Genomic DNA, 7,500 nt, shown 5'->3' with positions numbered 1-7,500 from the left:
TTCCCCGGGCACAGACGGTGCCAAGCGGCCCCTAAGTTTGCCCAAATGGAAGCTCCGGAGGAGGAGTGCATGCTGCATGACAGTGAAGCCGAATAGGAGCACCTTCCCCGGGCACAGACGGTGCCAAGCGGCCCCTAAGTTTGCCCTTATGGAAGCTCCGGAGGAGGAGTGCATGCTGCCTGACAGTGAAGCCGAATATGAGCACCTTCCCCGGGCACAGGCGGTGCCAAGCGGCCCCTAAGTCTACCCTCATGGAAGCTCCGGAGGAGGAGTGCGGGCGTGTGTCACACTTGGCCCGAATAGGAGCACCTTCCCCGGGCACAGACGGTGCCAAGCGGCCCCTAAGTTTGCCCTTATGGAAGCTCCGGAGGAGGAGTGCATGCTGCCTGACAGTGAAGCCGAATATGAGCACCTTCCCCGGGCACAGGCGGTGCCAAGCGGCCCCTAAGTCTACCCTCATGGAAGCTCCGGAGGAGGAGGGCGGGCGTGTGTCACACTTGGCCCGAAGAGGAGCACCTTCCCCGGGCACGGACGGTGCCAAGCGGCCCCTAAGTTTGCCCTTATGGAAGCTCCGGAGGAGGAGTGCATGCTGTGTGACAGTGAAGCCGAATAGAAGCACCTTCCCCGGGCACGGACGGTGCCAAGCGGCCCCTAAGTTTGCCCAAATGGAAGCTCCGGAGGAGGAGTGCATGCTGCCTGACAGTGAAGCCGAATATGAGCACCTTCCCCGGGCACAGGCGGTGCCAAGTGGCCCCTAAGTTTGCCCAAATGGAAGCTCCGGAGGAGGAGTGCGGGCGTGTGTCACACTTGGCCCGAATATGAGCACCTTCCCCGGGCACAGGCGGTGCCAAGCGGCCCCTAAGTTTGCCCTTATGGAAGCTCCGGAGGATGAGTGCATGCTGTGTGACAGTGAAGCCGAATATGAGCACCTTCCCCGGGCACAGGCGGTGCCAAGCGGCCCCTAAGTTTACCCTCATGGAAGCTCCGGAGGAGGAGGGCGGGCGTGTGTCACACTTGGCCCGAATAGGAGCACCTTCCCCGGGCACGGACGGTGCCAAGCGGCCCCTAAGTTTACCCTCATGGAAGCTCCGGAGGAGGAGGGCGGGCGTGTGTCACACTTGGCCCGAATAGGAGCACCTTCCCCGGGCACGGACGGTGCCAAGCGGCCCCTAAGTTTGCCCAAATGGAAGCTCCGGAGGAGGAGTGCATGCTGCCTGACAGTGAAGCCGAATATGAGCACCTTCCCCGGGCACAGGCGGTGCCAAGTGGCCCCTAAGTTTGCCCAAATGGAAGCTCCGGAGGAGGAGTGCGGGCGTGTGTCACACTTGGCCCGAATATGAGCACCTTCCCCGGGCACAGGCGGTGCCAAGCGGCCCCTAAGTTTGCCCTTATGGAAGCTCCGGAGGATGAGTGCATGCTGTGTGACAGTGAAGCCGAATATGAGCACCTTCCCCGGGCACGGGCGGTGCCAAGCGTCCCCTAAGTTTGCCCAAATGGAAGCTCCGGAGGAGGAGTGCGGGCGTGTGTCACACTTGGCCCGAATAGGAGCACCTTCCCCGGGCACAGGCGGTGCCAAGCGGCCCCTAAGTTTGCCCAAATGGAAGCTCCGGTGGAGGAGTGCATGCTGCATGACAGTGAAGCCGAATAGGAGCACCTTCCCCGGGCACAGGCGGTGCCAAGCGGCCCCTAAGTTTGCCCTTATGGAAGCTCCGGAGGATGAGTGCATGCTGTGTGACAGTGAAGCCGAATATGAGCACCTTCCCCGGGCACAGGCGGTGCCAAGCGGCCCCTAAGTTTGCCCTTATGGAAGCTCCGGAGGATGAGTGCATGCTGTGTGACAGTGAAGCCGAATAGGAGCACCTTCCCCGGGCACAGGCGGTGCCAAGCGGCCCCTAAGTTTACCCTCATGGAAGCTCCGGAGGAGGAGGGCGGGCGTGTGTCACACTTGGCCCGAATAGGAGCACCTTCCCCGGGCACGGACGGTGCCAAGCGGCCCCTAAGTTTGCCCAAATGGAAGCTCCGGAGGAGGAGTGCATGCTGCCTGACAGTGAAGCCGAATATGAGCACCTTCCCCGGGCACAGGCGGTGCCAAGTGGCCCCTAAGTCGGTAAAGGTTGAAATAAGTAAATAAATACAAAAAGGACGAGGGGGGGAAAAAAGGCAAAAACGTAGAAAATCCCCCCATTCATTTCAATGGGCTCGGCCGATTTGGGCTTGCGGGACCGCCGAGGGCACGCCGGAGGGCGGTTGAGTCGGTAAAAGTTGAAATAAATGAATAAATACAAAAAGGACGAGGGGGGGGGAAAAAAAAAGGCAAAAACGTATAAAATTCCCCCATTCATTTCAATGGGCTCGGCCGAATTGGGCTTGCGGGACCGCCGAGGGCACGCCGGAGGGCGGTTGAGTCGGTAAAAGTTGAAATAAATGAATAAATACAAAAAGGACGAGGGGGGGAGAAAAAAAGGCAAAAACGTATAAAATTCCCCCATTCATTTCAATGGGCTCGGCCGAATTGGGCTTGCGGGACCGCCGAGGGCACGCCGGAGGGCGGTTGAGTCGGTAAAAGTTGAAATAAATGAATAAATACAAAAAGAACGAGGGGGGGGGAAAAAAGGCAAAAACGTATAAAATTCCCCCATTCATTTCAATGGGCTCGGCCGAATTGGGCTTGCGGGACCGCCGAGGGCACGCCGGAGGGCGGTTGAGTCGGTAAAAGTTGAAATAAATGAATAAATACAAAAAGAACGAGGGGGGAAAAAAAAGGCAAAAACGTATAAAATTCCCCCATTCATTTCAATGGGCTCGGCTAAAATGGGCCTGCAGTACTGCCGAGAGGCCGCCGGAGGACGCCCTAGTAGGCAAACGTTGATCCCCACACACGAGGGGTCAGTTAGGCGACCAGGGGTAGCGTTTAGGCGACCAGGGGTAGCGTTTAGGTGACCAGGGGAAGCGTTTAGGCGACCAGGGGTAGCGTTTAGGCGACCAGGGGTAGCGTTTAGGCGACCAGGGGTAGCTTTTAGGCGACCAGGGGTAGCTTTTAGGCGACCAGGGGTAGCTTTTAGGCGACCAGGGGTAGCGTTTAGGCGACCAGGGGCGTTGCAGTTCCGCCGAATTGCATTAGGGGCGCTGCAGTAGGCAAACGTTCTTCCCCCCTAGTCAGAGGGTCATTTGCCTACTTCCCAGGTTTACCCGGGTTTTCCAAAACACCTGGGGCACATTTTCAGGGATCACGTTTTTAGAAACAAAAATATTCATAATTTCTTCTAAGTCCCCTTTCCAGCGGGGAACTTTGAAACATTGTATCCGACCACTGAAGGCTGTTGGCGGGCACGGCGCGGCAAACAGCCCGCACTCAGGCATGGAGCTCCGGGGAAAGTTGCCTAATTTCTTCTAAGTCCCCTTTCCAGCGGGGAACTTTGAAACATTGTATCCGACCGTGGAAGGCTGTTGGCGGGCGCGGCGCGGCTCATAGCCGGCCCTCGGGCACGGAGCTCCGGGTGAATTTTCACAAATTTCTTCTAAGTCCCCTTTCCAGCGGGGAACTTTGAAACATTGTATCCGACCGTGGAAGGCTGTTGGCGGGCACGGCGCGGCTCATAGCCGGCCCTCGGGCACGGAGCTCCGGGTGAATTTTCACAAATTTCTTCTAAGTCCTCTTTCCAGCGGGGAACTTTGAAACATTGTATCCGACCGTGGAAGGCTGTTGGCGGGCACGGCGCGGCTCATAGCCGGCCCTCGGGCACGGAGCTCCGGGTGAATTTTCACAAATTTCTTCTAAGTCCCCTTTCCAGCGGGGAACTTTGAAACATTGTATCCGACCGTGGAAAGCTGTTGGCGGGCGCGGCGCGGCTCATAGCCGGCCCTCGGGCACGGAGCTCCGGGTGAATTTTCACAAATTTCTTCTAAGTCCCCTTTCCAGCGGGGAACTTTGAAACATTGTATCCGACCGTGGAAGGCTGTTGGCGGGCGCGGCGCGGCTCATAGCCGGCCCTCAGGCACGGAGCTCCGGGTGAATTTTACTCAATTCTTCTAAGTCCCCTTTCCAGCGGGGAACTTTGAAACATTGTATCCGACCGTGGAAGGCTGTTGGCGGGCACGGCGCGGCTCATAGCCGGCCCTCGGGCACGGAGCTCCGGGTGAATTTTCACAAATTTCTTCTAAGTCCCCTTTCCAGCGGGGAACTTTGAAACATTGTATCCGACCGTGGAAGGCTGTTGGCGGGCACGGCGCGGCTCATAGCCGGCCCTCGGGCACGGAGCTCCGGGTGAATTTTCACAAATTTCTTCTAAGTCCCCTTTCCAGCGGGGAACTTTGAAACATTGTATCCGACCGTGGAAGGCTGTTGGCGGGCACGGCGCGGCTCATAGCCGGCCCTCAGGCACGGAGCTCCGGGTGAATTTTCACAAATTTCTTCTAAGTCCCCTTTCCAGCGGGGAACTTTGAAACATTGTATCCGACCGTGGAAGGCTGTTGGCGGGCGCGGCGCGGCTCATAGCCGGCCCTCGGGCACGGAGCTCCGGGTGAATTTTTACAAATTTCTTCTAAGTCCCCTTTCCAGCGGGGAACTTTGAAACATTGTATCCGACCGTGGAAGGCTGTTGGCGGGCACGGCGCGGCTCATAGCCGGCCCTCAGGCACGGAGCTCCGGGTGAATTTTACAAATTTCTTCTAAGTCCCCTTTCCAGCGGGGAACTTTGAAACATTGTATCCGACCGTGGAAGGCTGTTGGCGGGCACGGCGCGGCTCATAGCCGGCCCTCGGGCACGGAGCTCCGGGTGAATTTTTACAAATTTCTTCTAAGTCCCCTTTCCAGCGGGGAACTTTGAAACATTGTATCCGACCGTGGAAGGCTGTTGGCGGGCACGGCGCGGCTCATAGCCGGCCCTCAGGCACGGAGCTCCGGGTGAATTTTACAAATTTCTTCTAAGTCCCCTTTCCAGCGGGGAACTTTGAAACATTGTATCCGACCGTGGAAGGCTGTTGGCGGGCACGGCGCGGCTCATAGCCGGCCCTCGGGCACGGAGCTCCGGGTGAATTTTTACAAATTTCTTCTAAGTCCCCTTTCCAGCGGGGAACTTTGAAACATTGTATCCGACCGTGGAAGGCTGTTGGCGGGCACGGCGCGGCTCATAGCCGGCCCTCGGGCACGGAGCTCCGGATGAATTTTTACAAATTTCTTCTAAGTCCCCTTTCCAGCGGGGAACTTTGAAACATTGTATCCGACCGTGGAAGGCTGTTGGCGGGCACGGCGCGGCTCATAGCCGGCCCTCGGGCACGGAGCTCCGGGTGAATTTTACTCAATTCTTCTAAGTCCCCTTTCCAGCGGGGAACTTTGAAACATTGTATCCGACCGTGGAAGGCTGTTGGCGGGCGCGGCGCGGCTCACAGCCCGCCCTCAGGCACGGAGCTCCGGGGAAATTTGCCTCATTTCTTCTAAGTCCCCTTTCCAGCGGGGAACTTTCAAACATTGTATCCGACCACTGAAGGCTGTTGGCGGGCGCGGCGATGCTCACAGCCCGCCCTCAGGCACGGAGCTCCGGGGAAATTTGCCTCATTTCTTCTAAGTCCCCTTTCCAGCGGGGACCTTTCAAACATTGTATCCGACCACTGAAGGCTGTTGGCGGGCGCGGCGCGGCTCACAGCCCGCCCTCAGGCACGGAGCTCCGGGGAAATTTGCCTCATTTCTTCTAAGTCCCCTTTCCAGCGGGGACCTTTCAAACATTGTATCCGACCAAAGGAAGGCTGTTGGCGGACGCGGCGCGGCTCACAGCCCGCCCTCAGGCACGGAGCTCCGGGGAAATTTGCCTCATTTCTTCTAAGTCCCCTTTCCAGCGGGGAACTTTCAAACATTGTATCCGACCACTGAAGGCTGTTGGCGGACGCGGCGCGGCTCACAGCCCGCCCTCAGGCACGGAGCTCCGGGGAAATTTGCCTCATTTCTTCTAAGTCCCCTTTCCAGCGGGGACCTTTCAAACATTGTATCCGACCACTGAAGGCTGTTGGCGGACGCGGCGCGGCTCACAGCCCGCCCTCAGGCACGGAGCTCCGGGGGAATTTGCCCCCTCATTTCTTCTAAGTCCCCTTTAGGCGACCAGGGGTTGACAATTTAGGTGACCAGGGGTTGACAATTTAGGCGACCAGGGGTGACTTTTAGGCGACCAGGGGTGAGGTTTAGGCGACCAGGGGTGAGGTTTAGGCGACCAGGGGTGAGGTTTAGGCGACCAGGGGTAGCGTTTAGGCGACCAGGGGCGTTGCAGTTCCGCCGAATTGCATTAGGGGCGCTGCAGTAGGCAAACGTTTTTCCCCCTAGTCAGAGGGTCATTTGCCTACTTCCCAGGTTTACCCGGGTTTTCCAAAACACCTGGGGCACATTTTTAGGAACCACGTTTTTAGAAACAAAAATTCTTCTATGTCCACCTCCGTGAAAGAAATTGCCCAATGGTTCCCGCGGAAGAGAGCTGCCAGGCGGACGCATACTGCAATAACGGCCGCCCTGGCGCTCTGGTGGATGTTATCCTCGAAATTTCTTCTATGTGCCCATTCCAGCGGGCAACTTGCGAACAATGGTGTCCGACCATGGAAGGCTGTTGGCGGACGCGGCGCGGCTCACAGCCCGCCCTCAGGCACGGAGCTCCGGGGGAATTTTCCCCTCATTTCTTCTAAGTCCCCATTCCAGCGGGGAGCTTGCAAACGTGGTATCCGACCACTGAAGGCTGTTGGCGGGCACGGCCCCACCAGCGCAACACGGCACTTCCTATGACTCGGGTCCGACGCAGGAGGAGCGGTCCTCCCGGCCCCACCACACGGCACTTCCTATGACTCGGGTCCGACGCAGGAGGAGCGGTCCTCCCGGCCCCGCCACACGGCACTTCCTATGACTCGGGTCCGACGCAGGAGGAGCGGTCCTCCCGGCCCCGCCACACGGCACTTCCTATGACTCGGGTCCGACGCAGGAGGAGCGGTCCTCCCGGCCCCGCCACACGGCACTTCCCATGACTCGGGTCCGACGCAGGAGGAGCGGTCCTCCCGGCCCCACCACCGCCACACGGCACTTCCCATGACCCGGGTCCGACGCAGGAGGAGCGGTCCTCCCGGCCCCACCGCAGCACACACAACCACTGACCGATTGGCAATCATGACCCGCCATCGGAGGGCCCCTGCCGGCCCCGGCCTCGCGCCGGGGTGTTCGGGTGGACGGTTCCTTCGGCCTGCGGGTCGACCTCTGAGCGTTGGCCGGCACCGCAGCACCGCAGCACACACATAACCACTGACCGATTGGCAATCATGACCCGCCATCGGAGGGCCCCTGCCGGCCCCGGCCTCGCGCCGGGGTGTTCGGGTGGACGGTTCCTTCGGCCTGCGGGTCGACCTCTGAGCGTTGGCCGGCACCGCAGCACACACACAACCACTGACCGATTGGCAATCATGACCCGCCATCGGAGGGCCCCTGCCGGCCCCGGCCTCGCGCCGGGGTGTTCGGGTGGACGGTTCCTTCGGCCT

This window comes from Idiotropiscis lumnitzeri, unplaced genomic scaffold (assembly GCF_059441095.1).
Source record: "Idiotropiscis lumnitzeri isolate Australia: NSW breed Sydney's pygmy pipehorse unplaced genomic scaffold, RoL_Ilum_1.0 HiC_scaffold_313, whole genome shotgun sequence".
NCBI classification, from domain to species: Eukaryota; Metazoa; Chordata; class Actinopteri; order Syngnathiformes; family Syngnathidae; genus Idiotropiscis; species Idiotropiscis lumnitzeri.
The sequence above is the reverse complement of the archived record's forward strand: the minus strand, read 5'-3'. Positions refer to the sequence as shown.